The 25,776-nt window shown below is 36.8% G+C and overlaps 1 protein-coding gene and 1 pseudogene across 1 annotated transcript in view; one reads left to right on the top strand and one right to left on the bottom strand.

The window, feature by feature from the left end:
• Window positions 1-22,665: 22,665 nt before the first annotated feature.
• LOC129498886 (protein mago nashi homolog) lies at window positions 22,666-23,112 on the bottom strand (annotated as a pseudogene).
• A 1,869-nt stretch (window positions 23,113-24,981) lies between these two features.
• The window catches only part of PSMD14 (proteasome 26S subunit, non-ATPase 14), a 102,385-nt gene continuing 101,590 nt past the window's right edge, over window positions 24,982-25,776 (top strand). Inside the window, exon 1 of the mRNA XM_055308246.1 lies at window positions 24,982-25,280. The gene's annotated coding sequence lies outside the window, so the exon portion shown is untranslated. The remainder of the gene's footprint in view (window positions 25,281-25,776) is intronic.

The raw sequence follows: 25,776 nt of genomic DNA, 5'->3' as shown, positions 1-25,776 counted from the left end.
AACCTGGTCTCTGCCTCATATCCATATTATCCTGCTGGTTTTGTGCCCTAGCTGTATGGTTTTTAAGGCTTCTCCACAATCTAAAACAGACCAGTGTTACATAAATTTAGAGAATCTTGGGGTTGGATGAATTTTAACTTCATCCAGTTCAAGCACCCATCTGACGCTTGGATCTCTTCAGTACTCACACAGCCTTAAAGTTAATAATTCTAGTGATAGTAATGCTTACTTCTGCCGGGGTATATATAATTGGGAACAGGAAAACTAATAAACCAGCAATAAGTTTCTATTCATTCATCTGCAGAATATCTATAAGATTGAGGATTCAGTGAAATAACCTATATAGTCATGGCTAGCTCGGTGTTAGAAATATAGAAATATAATACGTGCTAAACAATGGTTATATTTAAATCTGTTTATATCACGCTCAATACTCCTTGTGTTTCAAGTGTCTAGTGCTACTTAACATTGCATAGTTTTTTGCTACCTGGTGGTCTGTTATTTATGTGAAGGTTAGAGGTGCTCGAGTGTCATGAGTTTAATATTATGAAATGGAACCAGTTCAAAATTTTTTGACTTGAAAAAAATAAAGATACTTCTATTATAAACTAGATTCTTATAGTCTTAGGGTTATGGCTGTGTTATCATATACTTATATTAATATTTATCTGTCATTTAGTTCATCATTGCTAAAATCTTGCTCAAAAACTGTAAAAATCTCCAGATATTTTGGCATCTTATGATAGCCTCAGTAAATGCTTGTCTTCATGCGTGCAAAGTTGCTCTTCCACTTCATCCACACCTCTTGATTGACTACGTATTGAGGAGTACAAAAACCTACTAATTTCCACATCTAAAATATCCCACATGTCTATTTCTTAAATTTATATTCAGAAAATAAGAAAAACCTTAGAAAACTTCCCTCTGGGAAAATCACATTCAACTAGGTATTATGGTCTTTAAGCTATTTTTTTTTTTAATGTTCTTAGGGATGTCTAGTTCTATGATTAGGATTATTATTAAAGCAATCTGAATATAAGCACTTTTGTTCAAGATAAGTTAATTCAAATTATGAGTATGTGACCTAAAATGTCTTAAGGTAATTAGCAGCTCTGGTTTACCTGAAAACTGCAGTTATCAGGAGCATGTAGCTTAATACCAGCTCATCTCTAATATCGATGTTATTTAAAGCCATACATTAAGAGTCATAAGCATCTGTAGTGACAGAAGAAGCATGCAGCAAAGTACTGAAAAACTGGAATAGAATTAATTGGTTTTGGTCTACCCACTTCAAATTAGAAAATAGCAACAGAAAAAAAAATTAAACACTAAATGTATTCGTTAGGCAGGATCAGCAATCATGCTGCCCACACATGATCTGCAATTAATTTGTAAATAAGATTCATCACCTGGAGGATAATAAACTCAAGTTTTATGGCCCAAAAGACTAGACAAGTAAAAACCACTAATGAATGTACTGTATAAACACAGGGGCAGGAATATATATTGGTTGAGCAAGGGAGGATAACAAGGAGACTGTGTTTTGTTTTAAAGTAGACCAAAAGATACATGACACATATCTGGAGATTTTTCTGAAGTGTTAACACTGCTCAAAACAGGGTCACTTAAAAGGCGTGGAAAAGTGTTACTACAAGGTAAGGAGGGCGAAAGTTGATTTTTAGAAAGAGCGTTTTTTTTTTGTTTTGTTTTATTTTTTTGTTTTTTTTTTAAAGTCAGGATCAGTATTTAAAGCACTGAGGTAGTAATTTTAATTTTAATTAATTTCTTATAATTGCATATTAGAAAATCTTACTAATAAATAATAACCTGAAGTGATTTTAGTTTATCATCTTTAAATGTGACTTGAAAAAAAATAAAATAAATGTGACTTGAATTATGAAGAGATGTCTGCAAACGTTATCGAGAAAATAAGTATGAAGTGGAATGTTCAGTATCACCCTACTTTGTAAGAGGATTTGATATTAAAATTAATATCCTTTCACATAAGTTATAATTGTATAACACACCTTAATTTGTGGGGATTTTTTTGGTTTCTGTTTTAAAATTTTATTTTTTAGTACTCTCTACACCCAATGTGGGGCTTGAATTTACAACCCCGAGACCAAGAGTCATATGTTCTACTAACTGAGCCAGGCAGGCACCCCTTTGGTTTTTTTTCTTTCTTTTTTTCTTTTTAAGATTTTACACACCTTAATTTTGAATCCAAAAATAAAACACTCAACTTGGCATCCATTCAAATGAGAATTTCTTCTTTAGTGTCAACTAAGAACTCAGAAGTACAGAGAGGTAAAAGAATCAATAGAGATGTTTATTTAAAATACAGAGTCCTGGTCTCTATCTCATACCAACTGAAATACAACCTCTGGAAGTGAGGCCCTGGAATGTGTATGCAGTTGTAACAAAATCTTTACTTGATTCTGATGCATGTTAAAGTTTCAGGATGACTTTATGGATTAATATACATGCTCATCGCAAATTTCTTCAACTATTTCCTTTTATAAACAAAAATATTTTTTCATTGGACATATAAAAATAGTTCTGCAAAGTGTAAAAAGGCAGCCCTGCAATTTCCTATAATAAATAATTTCTCAGACCTGGAATCCTCTTAATGGGGTCAATAATATTATTAATACTAAAATTAAAAGAAGGAAGTCAAAAGGTATAGTAAATAGCATTCAAATTTTTGAATGCTCTAGAACTAAATTGTTAATTATAAATATAATCAATATATTAAAATAAATCACTTATTAAGCAAATAGAACTATCAAAGTGTCTCAGTTCTCAAAATGGATGCCATAAAACATACTAAAGGCTACGTAATTCAACAATAGGATTTGTATTTGGGGATCCCTGGGTGGCGCAGTGGTTTAGCGCCTGCCTTTGGCCCAGGGCGTGATCCTGGAGATCCGGGATCCAGTCCCACGTCGGGCTCCCGGTGCATGGAGCCTGCTTCTCCCTCTGCCTATGTCTCTGCCTCTCTCCCTCTCTCTCTCTCTGTGAATATCATAAATAAATAAAACAAAAATTAAAAAAAAAAAGGATTTGTGTTTGACCTTGGTGCCCCAAGGTAGTAATATTTCTAAACAATGTTTGGGGAAGGAAGACATTTGCTGTTAGCAGTCACTTTTAAGAATTAATACTTGGTGAGGGGGCACCTGGGTGGCTCAGTGGTTGAGTGTCTGCCTTTGGCTCAGGTTGTGATGCCTGAATCCTGGGATCAAGTTCCGCACCAGGCTCTCTGCAGGGAGCTTGCTTCTCCCTCTGCCTTTGTACTTCCCTCTCTCATGAATAAATAAATAAAATCTAAAAAAAAAAAAAGAATTAATACTTGGAAAAAAGAGAAAAAATGCTTATTAAAACACAAGTTCCCAAATACTAGACTGTACTAAAATACTATAAAGAGTAAGCTCAAAAAACATAGTTAGCTGGAGCCATTATTAAATGGCTAGAATAATCTCTATATGCTTATGTAGTACCGTAATTGATATTTATGGTGATCATTATTAATCATCAGGAAACAGGCTTATATGCTCTAGCTTAAGAAGGAAGATAATCATATAGCTCCATTTAGAAAGGTTTTAATCCAGATTGTTTGGAATTAACAAGTCTTAAATCTTAAAGAGATAAATTGTACCTATCATGAAAATTCACTAGTGGGATTTACCTCAAAGGAAGACAAGGATTTTTCCAAATAGTTTAACTTAAAATTAAAAAAATAGAGATTGTGTTACTTAGGCATAGACGCCATCTACTGGCCAAAAAGCGATAGTTTCAGGGTAATTGTTTGACCCTGGATTAGGAAAATATGGAACTGGTTACATACAGAGGATTTGTTAAAGGTTTTAAAAATGTCTATTTTAAATTGTACAGGTTAAAATGAAACATATTCATTAAATTTCAAAAGAACTGAGACTAATGAATATCATAAAGTGAGGAAGAAGTTGAAGATGATAAAAGTAGTGTCAACATAAATAGTAGAGAGATGGGAAATATAACAGAAAAAAATCAATGCCAATACAGTTTAAGAGAAAAATTTATTGAACATTGATCATAGATGTGTTATTTATAACATATATACATTTTGTGGGGAATGCTTTGTTTTGTTTTTACACTCAGAGCTCTGTTTAAAAATATGAAGGTGCAGGAGAAGTCCTTGTTCTCTGATGAAGGTAGTTATAGGCAACATTATCATACACTCAGAAATTAGCCAGGACTGAGGAAACCTGGGTTTTCTGCTTAGTTATAGTTAACCAATAAATATTTATTAAATAGGTATTCTTCATAACTAAACGTTTCAGGGAATGAATAATATTGAAGAAATACAAAGTTTCTGTTTATAATCAAACAAAATGCAGCTCATATGACAACAGATTACTTACAGCAGAAAATATTTAGCAGAGAAAATAATTTAAATGTCATTCCAAACCTAAAACCACCGCCCAATCAAAAGCTCAAGAAGTGGTGTTATTGCTTATCCTGGTGCTTTGTGCATCTCTATTAAAAGTTTATTGTGTGTGCTCATAATTTGATTTGAAATATATCTTTCGATAATTTCTGACACTGCTATATTCAAATGTAAATACAAAATCAATTTTTTCCAAAGTTAAATAGGAATTCTTTTTGAATTAGCCTCCATCTTGGATTAAGAGCCAGTAGAAGGCATTTGGATGGAGAGTAGATAGGGTTTGGAGATACATGGTCCTGGGGTTGAATCCCAGTTCTGCTAGTTATTTTAGTGTTCAAACTTTCAGAGCCACACATTCTCATCTATAAAGAATTAATGATGTCAATTATTTGAAACTCTATGTGACATTGCCTGACCATGGTAGATATTTAGTTCCTAATCCTCTGACCTTTTCATTAATATAGATAATTCTAATTGATAGTAACAACTGAGTAAGTACTGAGGGTAATATTTTAAATGAGGTATGATTAGACACGGGAGGATTTACAATGTTTTGTGTAAGATCTAGAACAGAGTGATAGGTATAAAATGACAAAGAAGAGGGGCCTCTGGGTGTGGAGCCTACTTAAAAAAATTGGTGGGGGGTGGGTACCTGGGTGACTCAGTCAGCTAAGAACCTGACTCTTGATCTCAGCTCAGGTCTTGGTCTCAGGGTTGTGAGTTTGAGCCTCATACTGGGCTCTGTGCTGGGTGTGGAGCCTATTAAAAAAAAAAAAGAAGAAAAAAGAAAAAAGACGAAGAGGGAACCAAAAGGCATAGAAGCTAAGAGCATTAAAATGGAAGTTAACATGCTGTGTTGATGTCGAGGTCAATATGGAAAGTAAGAAGATATAATACAAGAATGACTAAGGTCATTATGCAAGGAATAATCTTTCAAAGATTTATTTTATGTTAAGCAATAGGGAACCCTGATATTTTCTTGTGAAATAGTGAAATACGTCATTGAAGTAGCTGATTTACCACCTTATTTTACTATTAAATTGACTCAATCTAAATGCACAGTGATTTATTTGTGAGTCTTTCTAACGAAGAAAAACTAGAGAGGATCAGTTACTGAAAGTGATCAGAAACCTTGAAGGAAAATCTTTCTAAAACATTTCCTAGAGCAGTTTTTCCCCCTAGGCATCCATAGTACTCAACATATAATCATGGCATGTTCCTTCTCCTTTTTCCTTTCTTTTCATTTTCTTTCTCCCACCCTCCCTCCCTTCCTTCTTTCTTTTCTTTCTTTCTTCTATTCTTTTTTCCTGATAGTTTAAAAAAGCTAAGCCATAATAACATTTTAGTTTTGATGAATAACTATGTCAAAACTCTTAGGGGAAAAATTAAGAACCTCTTTAGCTTTACTTCTGATATCTGGAAACAAAGTATCTAATAGGCTTATGTTCTTAAATTGTCAAAACCATTAATCCATCTATATCCTTCTAAACTCTGCTATTAAAATTTCTATATCAAATGATACCTATCACTTTAAAATTCTTCAAAGTACTTGAATGTGACTTGTCTTAGAAAAATAACTTAAATATAAGAAAAAAACTATTTTTTATTGTTTTTTTATAAATTGATTCTTAATTATTATAAACCACTGTAGACCCTGTCAAGAAGCATTAGATTATAGTTTGCCTTCAGCAGAACATAGACATAATTGATAATCCATAATCTTTCCCTAACCCTTGTAAACTAGCGGTATGGGTTCTCATGTTTGCGAACTTCACAACTCAGTTTTACAACAAAATAAATAATTAGCTAAATTATTTATGCTCCAGAGCATTTTTCTTTTTTTTTCTTTTTTTGAGCAATCTCTGCTCCCAACATGTGGTTTGAACTCATAACACTGAGATCAAGAGTCACATGATCTACCAACTGGTCAAGCCAGGCATCCCAATCCTAATCCCCATCTTACTCTCCCGTTGAGATCCATTGGTTTGTGTCTCACAATGAATTTGGAGATTTGCCAAAATTGATGTGTGTTACTAATTTTTAAAAAGCAGCAAAATTGACAAACAATTTACTTTTATAAAGTTACAGCACATTCATATTTATCTGTATAATGATATAATTCTCACTTACTTGAATTCACAGATAATTCTTTAAAAATTTTTTTCTTACCCCACATGCACCCAGAGGTTCCCACCTCTCCCCACTGTCACCTCTCCTCACCCCCACCTTAAGGATGTGGAATGAATTAAGAGATTACTCCTAAAAGCAAAAAAAAGGGGGGGGGCTAGAGTAAACTTCTGTTCCCATTCCTATGAATTATCTACATCCTTTAGGGTAGAGCTGGCTTTGTTAATAGCACAGATATAAACTATCCAAGCAATATCTGAAATAAATTCCTGTCACTCTCCATCTTTCATAGTTGTTTTATACTTAGTGGTCATTCATTCATTCATTCATTCAGTTTCCTGAAAAATGTGCTAGATGTTCGGGTTCCAAAGACTGATACAGTTAGTTCCCTGTACTGAAGGAGCCCAAAATAACTAGGGTGAATAGTTTGCTTGGTATCCATAGTTATAGCCTATGGTGTTAGCAGGAAGATGATTTTTAAGAGGAAATACACCGATTGTTCTATTTGGGAATTTTATTCAGTTATATGTAAATATATCATTCAATGTTTTCATTTCTCAAGTTTTAATTTTCAGATTCACATGCACAAATCATGGGGAATGTGCATGTGGCTTTTTTTGGTTGAAGATACCATGGTGGTCCCCTGATGTCAGTGCATTTTTCCTGATTCTTATAATTTTCAAGGTCATTGTCAAGATGTGATTTGGCCATGAAATTTCTCCTTAGATATCATTTGTTGAGTCATTATTCTAGAGCAGGATATGCAAGGACTTGAGGCTTTGCTGGATATGTTTTGCTCTTGACCCTGCTCTCTGCCCTGGGAGAGTAGCCCCTAAGGACTGACTCATCTGGAAGCCAGTCTCAGTTTGAGAATGTCTGAATTCCAGTAAGACCATAGTTCCTGTCAGATGGCCCATCCCCCGACAGCTACAGATCTTATCTCAGGTTCTGGTAACTGCTACTTTCCCCTTCCTCCTTCCAGTCTAGGGATAGTAATGGCTTCCTGTTGGCAGGTGCTTTAGTTGAATTCCTTTAAACTTGCCCACATGTCTTAATGAGAGTCCTCATTAAATTGTCTTTTGATGACACCTCTTGAATGTGTTTCTCTTTCCCGCTGGGATTCAGACTGACAGAAGGCTTCTAGTCAAAATTCCAGCAAGAAAATGATAGAAAAGAAATATGTACCAAGCAGGAGAGACACAGGCAGAAGAAGCTAGCTAGTTTTATATTGTAGTAACAAACACTTAGTGGTTAAATCTTAGTGATTTAAAACATAAAAGATTATTTCTCTGTCACTCAAAGATCACTATAATTGATGTAGTTCTCCAGGGTAAGGGAGAAGTTGTAGACACCCTGGAATTTGTAGCCAAGTGGACAGAAGCATAAGTACCTAGAGTACATGTTATGCTCCTGAACCATGCAGAGTCATAGAATTCGAATTTACACAGCTGGAAAGTGCCAGATGCCATGAAGAAAGAAAACTAACAGATCTGAAAGATTAGACTCTGAGGGTGCCTGGGTGGCTCAGTCAGTGGAGCAACCCACTCTTGATTTCTTAATTTCGGCTCGGGTCCTAATCTCAGGGTTGTGAGATTGAGCCCTGCTCAGCAGGGAGTCTGCCTGAGATTATCTCTCTACCTCTGCCCCTCTTCACACACTCACACTCTCCAACAAACAAACAAACAAATAAATTCTTTAAAGAAAAAGATTAGACTCTGAAGAGGGAAGTAGTGAACTGAAAGATAGGAATGAGAAAATGAGCTAGAATCTAGCACAGAGGGGAAAAAACATGGGAAATATAAAAAAAAAAAAACAGATTAAGAGGTTTGAGAATAAGTGAGAAATACAGCATATGGGGTGCCTGGGTGGCTCAGTTGGTTAAACGTCTGCCTTTAGCTTGGGTCATGATCTTGGGGTCTTGGGATGGAGCCTTACGTCGGGCTCCCTCCTCAGTGAGGAGTCTGCTTTTCCTTCTGCCTTCTGCTCCTGTGCTTGTGTTTTCTATCTCTTTCTCTGTCTAATTAATAATTAATTAATTAATTAAATCTTTTTTTAAAAGAAAAAATAAATATAGGGATTAATTGTGGGAATTCCAAAAGTAAGATGGAACTAAACAATAATAACATGGTAGACAGAAGAAGAATTTATTGGCGTTCAAGTATCTTAAGATCTGCAGCTTGGGAGAAGTGAGATATTGACTAAATTTAGACATTGGTAAGTTAAATATTCATGTAAATGTAAGGGTAGCAATTTTTACAAAGATTAAATGTATAATATACGATTTATAATATAAATCAATTGAATTCTGGCCTATATGCAATATTTTTAATAATAAATAACACCTAACATTTACTAAGTGCTTTACAAATATTAAGTCATTTAATCCTCACAACAATCTTATTGACTAAATCGCATAATTGGCCCTATTCTGGCTCCAGAATTCATATCTCTTTTTGATTATAGCTGTAATATATGTCAATATTTTTTACACAGTTGGCAATTATACATGTGGTATGAAAAGATACACAAAATGCTAACAATTAGTAATATAGAACCGAGTCTTCATAGCTTAAAAAAAAGGCAAAACTCTAATATAATATTTGCTCTTGGCAATTAGTGAAGGATGGGGAGAGATAGAATTATCCCTAAAATTAAAGTACTGGGCAGCCCGGGTGGCTCAGCGGTTTAGTGCCGCCTTTAGCCCAGGGCATGATCCTGGGGTCCTAGGATCAAGTCCCACATCAGGCTCCCTGCATGGAGCCTGCTTCTCCCTCCGCCTGTGTCTCTGCCTCTCTGTGTCTCTCATAAATAAATAAATAAATAAATAAATAAATAAATAAATAAATAAATAAAGTCTTTAAAAAAATAAAAATAAAAAAATTAAAGTACCAGAAATTAGAAATGGGTTTATTTATTACATTAAATGGGTTTATTTATTACAGGAGAGGGTGGCATTCCAAATCAGTAGGGTAAACACAAATACTTAATAAACACAGGAAAAGGAGTTCCTGGGTGGCTCAGTTGGTTGAGCATCTGCCTTCGGCTCAGGTCAGATCCCAGGGTCCTGGAATTGAGTTCCACATCAGGTCCCCTGCTCAGCAGGGCATCTGCTTCTGCCTCTGCCTTTCACCCTGTTTGTGCTCTCTCACTCTTTCTCAAACAAACAAACAAACATTTTTAAATATATTTTTTAATTTATTTATTCATGAGAAACACACAGAGAGAGGCAGAGATATAGGCAGAGGGAGAAGCAGGCTCCCCACAAGGAGCCCAATGTGGGACTTGATCCCAGTACTCCAGGCGTCCCAATAAAATATTTTTTAAAAAAATAAATAAATGGAGGAATAATTAGATAGTAATCTTGAGAAACTATTTTGGAGAACTACATTACTCCTTACACAAAAATAAAATCCAGGGATGCATGGGTGGCTCAGCAGTTGAGTGCCTGTTTTGGCTCAGGGTGTGATCCCAGGGTCTGGGATGGAGTCATGCATTGGGCTTCCTGTGAGAAGCTCACTTCTCCCTCTTCCTGTGTCTCTGCCTCTCTCTCTCTCTGTGTCTCTCATCAATCAATAAATAAAATCTTTATTTTTTTGTTTTTGTTTTTTTTAAGATTTTATTTATTGATTGATGAGAGACACAGAGAGAGAGAAAGAGGCAGAGACACAGGCAGAGGGTGAAGCAGGCTCCATGCAGGGAGCCTGATGTGGGACTCCATCCGGGTCGCCAGGATCACGCCCTGGGCTGAAGGTGGCGCTAAACCTCTGAGCCACTGGGGCTGCCCATAAATAAAATCTTTAAAAAAAAAAAAAAACAAAAATAAAATCCAGATTGATCAAGGATTTATTTATTTATTTATGACTTTATTTATTTGAGAGAAAGACAGCACAAGGGGATAAAGGGAGAGAAACTCAAACAGACTCCCCACTGAGCATGGAGCCTGACCTGGGGCTCCATCTCACCACCATGAGATCATGACCTTCACTGAAACCAGGAGTTGGATGCTCAGCTGACTAAGCCACCCAGATGCCCTCAGATAGATCAAGGATTTAAATATAAAGTCGTTGAAGAAGGAAGTTATGATTGTTTAGAAATTTTTATGCTGTGAAATTTCTTTTGTGTACAACCCAGAAGCCATAGCAGTCATCAAACTTTTTTTTGAAACTTTTATACAGCAAAAAAATAGCGTAAACAAATCTGCAGAGGGGTCCACGTTTTCCTACCTACCACAACAGAGCAGTTCTACATGTATGGGTTTTATATATGGTGCTCCCCGTTAAGATTCCATTTAACAAAATGCTCTATTGCTAGAATAAGAAAAAGAAGAGAAAGAGGAAGAAGTTGAAAACCACTCTCTCCACATGCACACTGAGGCCCAGAGCAATTAATGATCCAAAGACACAGAGTTACCAACAAAATCTGGTCCAAACTTGGGCTATTTTGTTTTATTTTTTTTTCCTTTCACTATCCCTTTGTTAAGATTAAATGAGACACTACAGAGCCCTGGAAATAAATCCTCTTTTGCAGTAATTGAATAAATAGCCTATTGACTTTCTCTGTTTCTTTAGTTCTCAATAGTTTTGATGGTTTAAATCTTTTTCACATGTCCCATTATTGATTAATTATTTATTATAGCACTACAGAGTCTAAAAATATGCAGGTTAGAAAAAAATGGAATAGATTTTTCAAAGAAATATACAATGTGTGTGTGTGGTTTTAGGTTTGAAAATTACTCCAAACAATTAACAATTCATTAGAAATATTGTATAACCAAATCCAAAATATTGTATAAGGAGATGTCACCTTCGAGGCAATTCTATAGCACAGATACCTTGGTTATTACTACAAGACCAGAAAGCCTTTTTTGCCTGCCAGTCTCATAAAGTTACTTCATGAAAAAAAGAATCTTCTATCTATCTATCTATCTATCTATCTATCTATCTATCTATCTATCTATCATCTATCTATCTATCTAATAGGTTATATATAGGGATGCCTGGATGGCTCAGCAGTTGAGCATCTGCTTTCGGCTCAGGGTGTAATCCTGGGCCCAGGGATCGAGTCCCATATGGGGCTCCTTGTGAAGAGCCTGCTTCTCCCTCTGCCTGTGTCTCTGTCTCTCTCTCTCTCTCTCTCTCTGTGTGTCTCTCATGAATAAACAAATAAAACCTTCATTAATAAACAAATAAAACCTATAAAAATATAAAAGGTTATATATTTATATGTGATTTGATGTTTTGTATGTGAATATTATTTTAAAATGTTTTTTGGTCAGAACAATGATAGTTCAATTGCTCTTGTTAAGCATTAATAGCTTGATAATGTTTTGAAAAATAAAATAAAAAATTATCTCCTGGTAAGGAAAAATAATCTGGTCTTTATTTAATCCTTAATCAAGTTATTTGTAGCCTCAGAATTACCACTTTCAAACTTTTTACTCAATGGCTGAGAATTATTTAAAATGTTACCATCTATCTGTAAAGAACTCTTGTCATTTTGTGAATGAATATTAAATCCTCTCCATGAATGAGCTCATTTTCATCCCAATTGTTAGGAAATTCATCTATTACACTAACATTTTAAAGCATTAGGGTTATTGCTTGATTTATTAAACAAAATAATTATAGAGAGAAATCACGAAATGCCAGGAAAACTAATACAAAGATTAAAGGGGTTTTATAGTGAACTAATCTACAAATAAATAAGTTTATTATAAAAATAGTTATACTCTAATAATAGAACTCTTTATAGACCCAATTAATGACATCTAACAAAAATGATCTTGTTTAAGCTACCTCATTAGAGGCTAAGAAAGCTTTTGAAGTTTAACTAGAGCAACATTTTCTGATACTTCACACATTTTGATTTAATTTTCATATTTGTAAGAGGATCAGGTTTATTTTATAAAAGGCTCAGAGCTTTATATAAGTCCTAACCAATGAGTCACTAAATATTTTTAGTTTTAAAATAGAATCTAAGTGTCAGTTTGAGGATTTTATGAAATTAAGAAAAATATTTTACTCTAATCCTTAAGAAGAGAGTAAAATTTTATGTAAACAGCATTCTACATATTGAAACAAATAGTAAATGACAGCACTATATGTTTTTGAATCCTGGAATTAAAAAAAAACAGTTAATCTTCAGTACTGATCTGATATAGGCAATTTTCTTAAGCAACAATACACATAATGTCTCTAAATGATCCTTAAGTTATTTTTTTAAAAAAAAGTCATAGTGTTGAATCACTGTATTGTACGCCTGAAACCAGTATAGCACTGTATATTAACTATGCTGCAATTCGAATTAAAAAAAAAAAAGGAAAAAAATTGTAGTGTAGAAATCCAGAGACTTCACTCTCATACTTTTCTTGGGTACTCTGCACCCTAACAATTTTAGGGAGGTACTTTAGCTTCTTTCATCTATAAACTCTCCAAGTAGTAAATGAAAGATAGGACATTATCACTCAAAATCTTGGGTATCTGCCTGTACATCTTATTATAAAGGTATTAAGAACAGAAATGCTTCATGCTGTCCTTACAGTTGATAAAATCTTTATTGTTGATAAAGCTCCTTAAACTTATCATTCTGTATCTAATGTGGAATAGAGGACATTCAACATTTTTCTTGAAATAACTTAGCATTCATTTGAATTCAATCCTTAGGTTTCTTTTTTTTCTAGGTTGAAAATCTCCCAAATTATTCTCACTTTTATTCATATTTTCTATTATTAAACAATGGTTACTATTGCTTTTTCTTTTCTTAAAATGTGGTGATAAAAGTTAGACGTTTGATTCCAAAAGGGGCCCTGTCAGTGCCAAAAATAGGAAGACATTACTTCCTTGCACGTGCTTATTAGAACCAGAATGAGAGGGTTTTAGGAAGTATACAAATGGAAAAGATGGAGATTTTGGTGAGCCTTACAACAATGGGTAGGTGTAAGTGGAGGGAAATACATCCTAAACACCAAATCTAACCATGAAAGTGGCAAGCAGTAGGACAAAGGGGCAGCTCCTTGGAATGAACAGAGAAAACGTGATGGAGATTAAATGGAAATTAGACTTTCTTTAAAGATTAAAATTAAATTTCTTGTTTATCAACCATTATTCATAACAAGTCAGCCTTTCAGTACTGTGCTAAGTGCGTTATATACACTATTTCATTTAGTCACATATACCTATGAGGTTGTTAATATTATTGTTTTGATTTTACAGGTAAGAAAACTGATGCTTACAGAAATTTGGTGACTTGTGCAATATAAGTAAGAGACAGAACTGGGATTTGATTCTAGAACTGTCAAATACCACTGTCTGGATTATTACAGTTGTATAGTAAGACTTGAAGTCAGGTAGTATAAGTTCTTCAGCTTTGTTCCTCTTTTTCAGAGTTGTTTTGGTTCACCTAAGTCCTTTGCATTTCCATATGAATTTTAGAATTAGCTCAGAGAGAATTGGTATCTTAATAGTGAATCTGGTTCAGTTATGTAGAAACACTTTGATCCTTTGGGGTCTTGCCTTTAAGCTTTTTAAGTAGGACCAGACCCAGAATTAGTCTAGGGCTAATTATTCTCCACTAATGAAGCATCCCCTTCTTGGGTGCTCTCACTGATGCAACTGAAGATTTTTAACTTAGTCTAGCTGTTGGGAATAGGTATTATTCCTAGCCCCTACAAACTTGTCACTTGTCCCTCTAATCATTTCACATTGTTCTTTATCTAGCCACACACACTGTTGATTAAAACGTAACTGATTACTAAATGCAGTCTCTCTACATATCTCTGGTGGTTCTCCTCGTAACCTCTCTTCTCTCTGGTACACAGCCCCGCGAACTCTAGCAACCTGGCTTCCCCAACTCTCACCTCTCTCTCTTCAACTCAGGTAGACCCTTGGCTTTGACTAAGTTCTACTTTCCTGTACTGAGACCTGGAAACTCTCCAGAGAGTAAGCTGGGACAACTGGGGGAACTAGAGAGCTCCTTTCCTTTGTTTTCTGTCTCTCAAGATTCATTGTCCTGAAGGACTCCAGGTTTCTAGAGAACTTCATGGAGCAGTGCCACCCTGACTCCCTCACCACCTTGAACTTGCATGTGAGATAGGAGAAAATGTTACAGCTTGTTTAAGCCATTACTATTTTGGTATTTGCTAAAGAGACTAAAAATAACTAAAATGGGCAGCTCAGTGGCTCAGTGGTTTAGCGCCGCCTTCAGCCCAGGGTGTGATCCTGGAGACCGAGGATTGAGTCCCAGGTGGGGCTCCCTGCCTGGAACCTGCTTCTCCCTCTGCCTGTGTATCTGCCTCTCTGTCTCTCATGAATAAATAAAATCTTAAAAAAATAAGAATAACTAAAATAACCACTATAGTCAAGGAAGGTAAATAACTTCCCAATTTCATGCAAATAGAAAGTGATGGAGTGAATTTATTTATTTATTTATTTATTTATTTATTTATTTATTTATTTATTTATCTGAGAGAGAGAGAGAGAGAGAGAGAGAGCAAGCAAGGGGAGGGGCAGAAGGAGAAAGAGAGAAGCAGACTCCCTGCTGGGTGTGGAGCCCAATGTGGGGCTTGATGTACCACTTGATCCCACAACCCTGAGATTGTGACCTGAGCCAAAATCAAGAATCAGATGCTAAAAAAAAAAAAAAAAATCAGATGCTTAACTAATTGAGCCACCAGGCACCCCTGGAGTCAATTTATAAACTCAGGTTTACCTATGACCAGGATAAATCTCAGTGTTTTTGAAATTTTTGTCATTTATTCACCATTTCACAATTTTCCCACCCACATCCTATTTGTGTTATTGCTTACTTAATATTTTTCTTTAATAGATGATTTTAAAAGAATTGAGTGGCGTCTTAAGCAATAATAGCCATTAAACCACAGATCCAATATGCTATTAAGTATTTTTCTAGTATGGATCAAGATAAGTATATACCTATTACTGTGATAATTGTCCATGGACTATCTAAAATTATTTTGTATACTACCTGTAAAACTCATGATAAACAAGAAAAAATACACTGCATTTTGATTTTACCGCTCAATCACTTTAGATAATGATTAGATAGATCACAATGAATAGAAGATTTATTACACTACATACTTCCCTCACTCCATCCCCCAAATTTGAGTTTCCAGGATAGTTGTTAATAAATTTCCCGTTTTCTTTCTTTCTTTCTTTCTTTCTTTCTTTCTTTCTTTCTTTCTTTCTTTCTTTCTTGTTTCTTTTTATTTATTCATGATAGACATAGAGAGACAGAGAGAGAGAGAGAGGCAGAGACACAGGAGGAAGGAGAAGCATGCTCCATGCCAGGAGCCCGACGTGGGACTCGATTCCGGGACTCCAGGATTGTGCCCTGGGCCAAAGGCAGGCGCTAAACCGCTGAGCCACCCAGGGATCCCCTCCGTGTTATTTAAAATATAATGGATAAAATAAAATAAAATAAAATATAATGGACAAATCTATGACTTCTTAATGTTTACTATTGGGTGTTGCATCCTTTGGACAGCACTCCAATCTCAGTGGACCTCTAAGCCCGTATATCTGCCTGGCTCAGAAAGGATGTGATCAAATGCAATCTACAGTATAGAATGTAATCTAGAGTGTCATGGAAATTTAATATTATATTTCTTTCCACTTTAGAAAAATAAAATTATAACATAGAAGGAAATGCCATTAGTTGCACATGAGTTCCTTTTCCACCAAAACAAACAAACAAACAACACACCCAATGGTTCCTATGACTGTGACTCTCTACTAACAATATGACCTTTCCCATGTGATGTATGCTCTTTGGGTTTCATTTTACTGAAGTGCAAAATGAAGAGTTTGAAAATATGCAGAAAAGGACACATAACACCATAGTAAAGAATGTGCCAAAGTCATGATTTGACATTTTAGAAAAGAGAAAATGTAAATGGCCAACAAACATATGAAAGATGTTCAACTTATTAGCAGTCAGGAACATGCAAATTAAAGCAAAACAATATATCATTTTTTTCCCATCAGATTGGCAAAAATTAAGAAGTCTAACAAAGTTATATGTTGGTGATAATGTAAAGCGATGAGAAAGTTTGAAGATTAAATTGGAAAGCAGTTCAGTATTATCTATTGAAACTGACAACATGCATGCCTTAGAACCCAGCCATTTTACTTCTAGGTATATATCATTGAGAATCTTTTGGGCAAAAAAAAAAAAAAAAAAAGAGAGAGAATCTTTTTGGCAAATAGATATGGAAAACATAGAATATTTATAGCAGCCCCGTTTTTAATAACAAAAAACTGGAAACAATCCATATGTCCATCAACTGGAGAATGGATAAATAATAATATAGCCATATGACAATGAAAAACCTGGAGAAGAGATAGGCACAGATACTAGAAATTTGCAGGTCTTCAGAATGTACTTAGTAATTAAAACTTTATTTTTAAAAAAGATTTATTTCTTTTAGAGAGGGGGAGTGGCAGGAGAGGAAGGAAGGGGAGGGGAGAGAGAGAAAGAGAGAAGCAGACTCCTTGCTTGGAGCAAGCAGTGAGCTTGGAGCACGATGTGGGGTTCAATCCCATTATCCAGATCAGGATCTGAGCTGAAATCAAGAGTTGGATGCCTAACTGACCAAGCCACCCAGATGACCCAGTAATTTAAACTTTAAGCCTGAATAAAATCATACATAAAGCCTTGTAGAGTGAAAGAGAAATGGGTGGAAAATGGCAAGTAAGAGGAACCAACAAATTCCCTTTTCAAAAAGGCCCAGGAAACAAAGGCATACAAACCTTTGTTTTAATAATCATCTAATACCAATTTTCCTCTTTCCATTAGAGATTGAATACTATTTTCTATGTCTTCTGTAAAGTGTCTTTCATTAGAAACCCTTTTGTAATGTGCAAAATAATTTTGTAATGTAAATAAATCACCTTTTTTATTGTAAGAATATATTGGGTTTCTAAACTGAGGGGACATCAGTTTGGAATCATTTGAGTCTTTATTTTATTTACTTTGCTAGAATACAGTAAATTAAATTTTAGAGGTTTCTTGAAAACAGGGGTTATACTTTTTACCCTGTAGTAACTTGAAAATAAACTCCAGATTCTAATTTATCTTCTTTATGGTGTCCTTTCTTCATAGATGCTAAGAAAAATTCTTTGTTGAATTATTCACTCAAAGAGAAATATGGAAATTACTTGAGAAGATTAAATTTTATTGACACCAAGGATACTTAGGCCACATCACCAAAAAAATTTATGGCAACATCAGTAGTGCCTTTTAAATCAAATGACAAATTGGAAGTGTTTAACAACATATGGTCGCTTTTCCTTGACATATATGATTAAGAATATATCTTTTTATCAAAATGTAAAATACCATCTGGCAGAAGTAACAATTATTTTATTGGCCTTATACATTAAATTAATTCACTGTACTTTAAAGAGTAAATATTTTCCTATTTTTCCTTTTTCTTGTGCTAGATCTATATTTATAATACTCATAAGCTGCATAACGTAAAAACTATAATTAGGTATAACAATTAAAATGGATTTTAAATTTTGAATAGAAAACAATGTGTTTCTTAAATTCTTTCCAAACATTTCTTTAAAATTCAAATGGCAACAGCCCTTTTCTGATATTCATAATTGTAAAGCTGGGTTATCTGAAAATTTACTGTTACAATTTCTTATTAGTCATGTGGTCAGACTTTGTATATGAAAGGAGTTATATGTATATATACATAGTGCTCTTTACAAATAGGAAGAAATTCTTAAAATAAGCGTGATACATTTTGAACAGCTAGAGTTATTCATTCATTTAACAAACTTCTCAGTTTCAGAAGATACCAAATGAGCAGAAAAGTTTCTCTCTGATGCAGTGTACGTTACATATTTGATAATGTGAACTTTCAGCAACTTATCATTTTGGGAAACATATCAAACATTTCACAATTCTGTTCACTGAGGTGTTCTCCAAAGATACACTGAGACTGATACAAACAATGAATGCTTTAAATATTAGCATGTAGTATTTGTATCAGATATGTGGCCATTTAAATTCCCTAAATTTGGTTGTTAATTTTTAAAGAATTGATTATTTCTAGAGGAGCTGTATTTGGACTTAAAATGTTTGTGATCCTTTTGAGTATATAGTCAGGAAGCAAAGTACATGGACAAGTAATACGCCAATAGTCAACAAAAATTTTCAGTACCAATTTATGGCCTGACCATGTTCTCTTCTCTGAAGAAGTTAAAAGTTTAAATGGGAATGAAGACGAATAAAAAAAGAGATTATAGAGCAGGATTGTAGGGTAAGATACATGATTCAAATGAACCAACCACTCTGCAAAAAGATGGGGTGGACTGTGGGGATAGCAGATGGGAGGAAGGACATTTTTTTTTTATTTTTTAAATTTTTAAAAAGATTTTTATTATTTTTAAATATATATATAATAAATATATAAAAATATATATATATAAATATATGTAATACATATATATATGTATATATGTATATATATTTTATTCAGAGAGAGAGAGGAAGAGACACAGGCAGAGGGAGAAGCAGGCTCCATGCAGAGAGCCCGACGTGGGACTCAATCCTGGGTCTCCAGGATCACACCCCGGGCTGTAGGTGGCGCTAAACTGCTGCGCCACTGGGGCTGCCCAGGAAGGACATTTTGGACAGGAGAAACAATAGGTTTGATATTCTGAGTCATAAAACAACATGATTTAACTACAAATACCTTGGCATAATCAAGGCAAAGGATACAATAACAAATTTGAAGATTTTTTCTTTTAAGTCACCTTCATGGCAGTATAAACAATATTCAATAAAAATGTACCCATTTTAAGTGTACTATTAGATTAGTTTTGACAAACCACCACCACACAAAAAAATAAAGAACATTTCTAACAACCTAAAACATTCTTTTATCCGTGCAATCAGTTCTTCCACCTAACTCCACTTCAAACCCCCAAAATAGCCGTTGATCTGCTTTCTGTCACTATATATTTGATTTCATTTGTTTAGAATTTCATTAAAATGATGTTACACAGCATGTACTCTCTTGTGCCTCACTTCTTTGCCTCAGCATGATGTTTTTGAAGGTAATCAGTGTTGTTGCACACATCTTTAGTTTTTTTTTTTTATTGCTGAATATTATTGCATTGTAAGGACATATCATACTTTATCCCTTTACCAGTTGGGAAACATTTGGATTATTTCCAGTTTAGGCCTATGATTAATAAAACTGCTGTAAACAATCACATTCAAATCTTGGTGTGGATATATGTTTTTATTTATTTTGGATAAATATATACAGTATAGTTGCCAGGTCATATGGTAGTTGTATTTTTAACTTTATTTTAAAAAATAGCAGAACAATGCCCAAAGTGGTTGTACCATTTTAGTTCCTGTTTGCACAATATATGTTTTTCATATTTTTAGTTTCAATATTTCTTATGTCTTTGAATCTAAAGTGTGTCTCTTATGGACTGTAGACAGTTGTATCTTTTTTTCTAACCCATTCTGAGATAGTTGTCTTTTAATCAGAAAATTTCATTCATTTATAAGTAATGTAATTACTGATAAGGTAATATTTACACTTGACATTTTGTTATTTCTTTTCATGTCATATGTTGTTTGCTGTTCTGTTCCTTCATAACTGCTGCCTTTTCTGTAAAAATACATATTTTCTAGTGTACCATTTTAATTCCGTTGTCATTTTTTAAATTATATATCTTTTGATTATTTTCCTAGTAGTTGCTGTGGGGATTACAATTACCAAGTTATAACACTACAGTTCAGATTAATACCAACTTAATTTTAATAGTATACAAAAACTTCACTACTCTAACTTCATTCCTTCCTCTTTCCTTTATGTTGTCACTGTGATACAAATTACATCTTTATACAAATCTGCTAATGCAGAATTATTATTGCTTTATGCAGTTGTCTTTTAAGTCAAATAGAAAAAATGATTTACAAATAAAAATATATTTAGACTGTCTTTTGTATTTACTTAGGCAGTTATCTGTACAAGTGTCCTCTGTTTTTTCATGTCAATTATCAGTTATGTCTAGCGACATTTTATTTTAACCTGAAGAACTCCCTTTAGTATCTCTTGTAGGGCACATTTCCTGGTGATGAATTCTATTTTTGTTTATACATATATTTTGGAACTATATTAATTTCTCCTTCATTTTTTGAAGGATAGTTTTCCTGGATATATAATTCTTGGTTGATTTTTTTTTCCTCTTCAGTATTTTGAATATGTCATGCCACTGTTTTCTGCTTCTATAGCCTAGGTTGTAAATTCTATTGATAATTATGTGATGAGTGGCTTTTCTCTTGACACTTTCAAGATTTTCTCCTTGCCTTTGACTTTCAACAGTTTGATTATAATGTGTCCAGGTATGAATTTCTTTGAATTTATTCAATTTGGAATTTATTAATCTTCTTGGATGTGAGGATTAATGTTTTTATCAAATTTGGGAAGCTTTTGACCATTACGTCTCCAAATATTTCTGCCCTTTCCTCTTTCTCCTCTAAGACTCCCATTATACATATGTTGGTATGCCTGATTGTGTTCCACAGACTTCTGTGTCTCTTTGTGTTTCTTTATTTTTCTTTTCTATGTTCTCCAAACTTGATCATCTCAACTAATCTGTATTCAAATTTGCTGATTCTTTCTTCCATCTGCTCAAATATGCAATTGAGCCACTCTAATCAATTTTTCATTTGTTATTATACTTTTCAACTCTATAGAATTTTTGTTTTTTAAATAATTTTTATCTCTTTATTGATTTTATCTGGCAAAATATTCTTCTCATATTTCCCTCTAGTTCTTTAGACATGATTTCCTTTGGCTTTATTCATGAGAGACACACAGAGAGAGGCAGAGATATAGGCAGAGGGGGAAGCAGGCTCTGTGTGGGGAGCCCAATGCAGGACTCGCTCCTAGGACCCTGGGATCACAACCTGAGCTGAAGCTGATGCTCAACCACTGAGCCCCTCAGGTGCCCCTATATTTAAAATATTTTATATAAAGTCTTCATGTAGTAAGTTCAACATATGGGCTTCCTCAGAGACAGTTTCTATTAATTGCTTTTTCTCTCTGTATGGTGGACCTTACATTGTTATTTGTTTGCATGTGTTGTACTTTTAAAACCTTTTTTATTTTGAAAACTGGATATTTCAAATAATATAAGGTAGCAACTATGGAAATCAGACTCTACTCCCTCCTCAGGGTTTTTGTTGTTTCTGTTTGTTATACCAGATGCTGGTTTAGTGACATATTTTTAAAGGGGAGAGAGAGAGGCAGACTTCCCATCCAGCAGAAAGCCCAATGCAGGGCTCAAACCCAGGACCCTAAGATAATGACCCAAGTCAAAGGCAGGGGCTTAACCCACTGAGCCACCCAGGTGTCCTGGTTTAATGACTTTTTGAATGCATTCCTTAAAGTCTATATTCTTTGTTATGTGTGTGACCAGTGAAGTCTTTGCTCAGTTAGTTTAAGTAGTTATCTGATGACTGGAGAGATTTCCTTAAATGTCTTCAACCAAGGATTCTTCTAGTCTTTGCTGAGGGGCTTAGTATGTGTATGGCATGGCTTCAGCACTCAGGCAGTGAGTTTACGCCTCTCTTTTAGTTTTCACTTCTTTTTTTTTTCTTCAGGTTTTGATATGTTTCATTAGAGCAAACTCTCAACAAAACGTTGCTTTTATTTACAGAATTTCATGTGTGAGGACTGCCTAACCACTTGGACCCAAGTGAGAATAACCATTAGTCTATTTACGTACTTTCTTACTTTTAGTTGGCATACAAAAAGAAGTTTCACATTTATAAAAATCCCAATAGTATAAATGACAAACCCATCCCTTAATTAAATATAAAAACAGGGCAGCCCCCATGGCACAGCGGTTTAGCACCGCCTGCAGCCTGGGGTGTGATCCTGGAGACCTGGGATCGAGTCCCATGTTGGGCCCCCTGCATGGAGCCTGCTTCTCCCTCTGCCTGTGTCTCTGCCTCTCTCTCTCTCTCCGTGTCTCTATAAATAAATAAATAAATAAATAAATAACTTAAAAAAAGATAAGAAAAAATATAAAACAGCTTCAAAAACATACAATTTAGATTGGTTTAATCTTGAAATGTAATCCAGTAAGACTAAATACTAAACATTTCAGGTCCTGTACCAAATAGTAAAATACTTGAAGGCCTTCAGGATCCTTTGACTAATTTACATCAATAAGAGAACCTATTTTTGAGGTGGTAAAAGAAATGTGTTCATCTCCAATTACAATCTCAAGCTCCTGTCGGCCAACTCTGTCAGGGGGAGGCCACAAGGCATCATCTTCTTTTGTAATTTCACTGTCATCAATAATCCTCTTCAGTTCCTCCATTACGCTCTTGTGTACATAAGCCTCCTTCCTGATCATGACATCATTTTTGTAATTGCTATTGTTGGCATATCTACGCTTTCCGTCTGGCTGAAACTCGAACTCCAGAAACTCGTGTCCAAACTTGCCCTTGTGCCCTACGTAGTCGTGCAGGTAGAAATCGCCGGCCATAGTCATGTTTGCCCCGCTGAAGCTCTTGTTTTCACTTCTTGCTTGTGTAGAGCCTAAAGGTCAGACAGAGGTGAGAGCTTGGGGCCTTCTCAGGGCTTTCCTGAGCATTCACACAGCCCTACGTATGCGCATGTCCTTAAGCATGCATATTACCTTTTAGATTCCTAGAAATGTCTGAATTTTTCAAAGTCCCTATAGATCTCATTCCCTAGCTAAACCCTTTAATGTTGCTGGAAGCAAGGCTGTTCTAAATAAAGAGATTTTTGACCTCTGTATTGATTGTTAGAGGGCGTCACTGGTGAAATGTTTAGCAAAGAAAGGACATGACTGTATTTGTGTAATCGAAAAAATTCTTTGCTAATAAATGAGAATGGATTTAAGGGGGACAAATTGGAAGCACGGATATTAAGATTATTGCATCATTCTAGGGAAAAAATGAGGAAGGCTTGGGTTAAGTCTGGAGTAGAGGGAATGGAGAAAGGTGAGTGGTGGATTAGAAAAGTTCTTTTACAGGTTAGACACTTCATGATTTACAGGGTGATTAACTGGCCAGTGGGACCTGGGACAGGAGGGAAACGCTTACTCTCATGTCTGATGAAGCAAACTAGTTGAAGGATGGGGTCGTTCACCAAAAAAAAAAAAAAAAAAAAAAAAAGCAAACAAGTAGGCACAGTTTGGGGAGACACATAAAGATGCTGATCCAAATGTATTATTACCTATGGTTAAAATAATCGATGTATTTGTTTTTTTAAGATAGAAATGGAGTATCTTTAAGAGGGAAGTTCTGTGTAATTATGTCCACTCCAATGGCTTCGGATTCAGATGCTGTAATCCGTCCTCTCCCTCCATCCAGAGGATTCATCACCCATATTGACTTGGGAATGCCTTAAGGATGCTTATTATTTGGAACATACTTGACAAAGTCAAGAGGTGAACATGTTGCCCTAAACAGAGCCTGTGCCTAAGTGGGATATAGATTTGTCGATAATCGGTCATTTCTCGGGTGGTTTTTGTTGTGCCCAAGATTGCGAATCTGAGAAACCACCAAGGAGCCGACACCGATGCAAGCAAGTCCCGGAGGGTTTATTAACAAGCTCCAGCTTGGGTCCAAGTGTGCCCCACAGGGCGGAGCAGGGACTTGGACCCCGACGTGGGTTCCGGCTGGGTTTTATGGGCTGGTCTAGGGGATTTTCAGAAGGGGTGGAGGAATTTTTTCATTCCAATATGGGGGAAAGGGTGGGGGAGTTTCTTAAGATCTGTTTTCCTTCCAACACAGGACTCTCTGTCTCTGTCAAGGGCGTCCCGCGGTTTTTCCTGGAAAGTTCAGCTCTTACTCCTGGGGCCTGCGGGGGCTGTACTCGGGCTAATGCTAAACTCGAGGTGGGACGGCCTCGAATTTCTCGGCCTCCAGTTTTGTTCTCTGAAAACCCAGCACAGAGCAGATGAGGAGTTTAACGCTGTTGACGCTAATTACTTGGAGAAACGTGAATAATGCTTTTTTTAAGCCCTGTAAATGAACTGGGCTTAAAATAGGTGGTGCTAACATTTGGGAAACGTCGGGTTTTCCTGGAAATCCAGTCCCCGGAGAGCGAAGGCGGTGGGTAGGAGCGCGGTGAAGAGGACCTGGGACCTCTCCCGGCCTTTTTACGCACTTTCCTCTCGGGCTTCGCAGATGGCCCGGGGCGCCGCAGCGAGCTCGCCAGCGACCCGGGCTCCGGGGCCGGCCGCCCCGCAGCTCCGCCTCCCAGCCCGGCACCTCCGGGCCCGGACGCGCGGAGGGGGCGCGAGGAAGGTGGGGGCAGAAAGGGGCGGAGGTCGGGGCGGAGGTCGAGGCGGGCTTCCGTGCGGCGCGCGCAGCCGAGGCCGAGGCCGAGCCCGAGCCGCGGGCCGCGCCGCCGTCCCTGCGCGCTCTGCTCCGGGGCGCCCGCCCGACGCCCGAGCCCGCTCCAATTGGCCGTCGGGGGAACGGAAGCCGAAGCGGAGCCCCGAGCCGTGAACCCGGAAGTGCTTCGCGCCGGAGGCCCGGGCGACTGTTTTGAATGGAATCGGGCTGATTCATCGCCGGTTCGCGGAGCCAGAGCCCCGTGGAGCGGGAGCCGCCGCCGCCGCCCTCGCGTCGCCGCAGGTGGGAGACCAGAGCCCGGACCGCGGCCTCCCGCGCCCGCCGGCCGCAGGTAAGGCAGGGAGGGCCGGTCCGCGGGCGGCCGCGCTAGGCCGCCGCCAGCCGCGCGCTCGCCTGAGTCACGTTGCGCAGCCGAGCGGCCGCTGAGGCCGGGGCGCCGAGGGGCGCGGGCCCGCCGCCCTCCCGCCGCCCTCCGCGGGGGACCCGGGCCTCCCGTCAGCCGGGTGCGCCCCGCGGGACTAGACTCGGCCTGGGGACCCCGTCCCTGCAGCGGGGACCTGGGTGTGGCCTCTTGCTGTGTCCGCCGGGCACCTGACGGCAGGCAGGGCAGCGCCGACGAGAACCTGCCGTTGAAGGCCTGCTGCCTCGGTCCCTGGCCCTTCCCGTGGGCCTTGACCCTTTTTCTCGTAGTGTTAGGATTTTAATTCCCTTTAAAAACCAAACAGAAACCCCAGAGATGCACCGGTTTTTAACCCTGAAACTCTTCCAAACAAAGTATGGTGTTTGTTTTTGTTTTTTGCTGTTTTTTCCCCCTGCCCTGCCTTTTA

The sequence above is a fragment of the Nyctereutes procyonoides genome, unplaced genomic scaffold (assembly GCF_905146905.1).
Source record: "Nyctereutes procyonoides isolate TBG_1078 unplaced genomic scaffold, NYPRO_anot_genome, whole genome shotgun sequence".
In the NCBI taxonomy this organism is placed as follows: Eukaryota; Metazoa; Chordata; class Mammalia; order Carnivora; family Canidae; genus Nyctereutes; species Nyctereutes procyonoides.
This window is presented reverse-complemented; position numbering and strand designations above follow the sequence as displayed.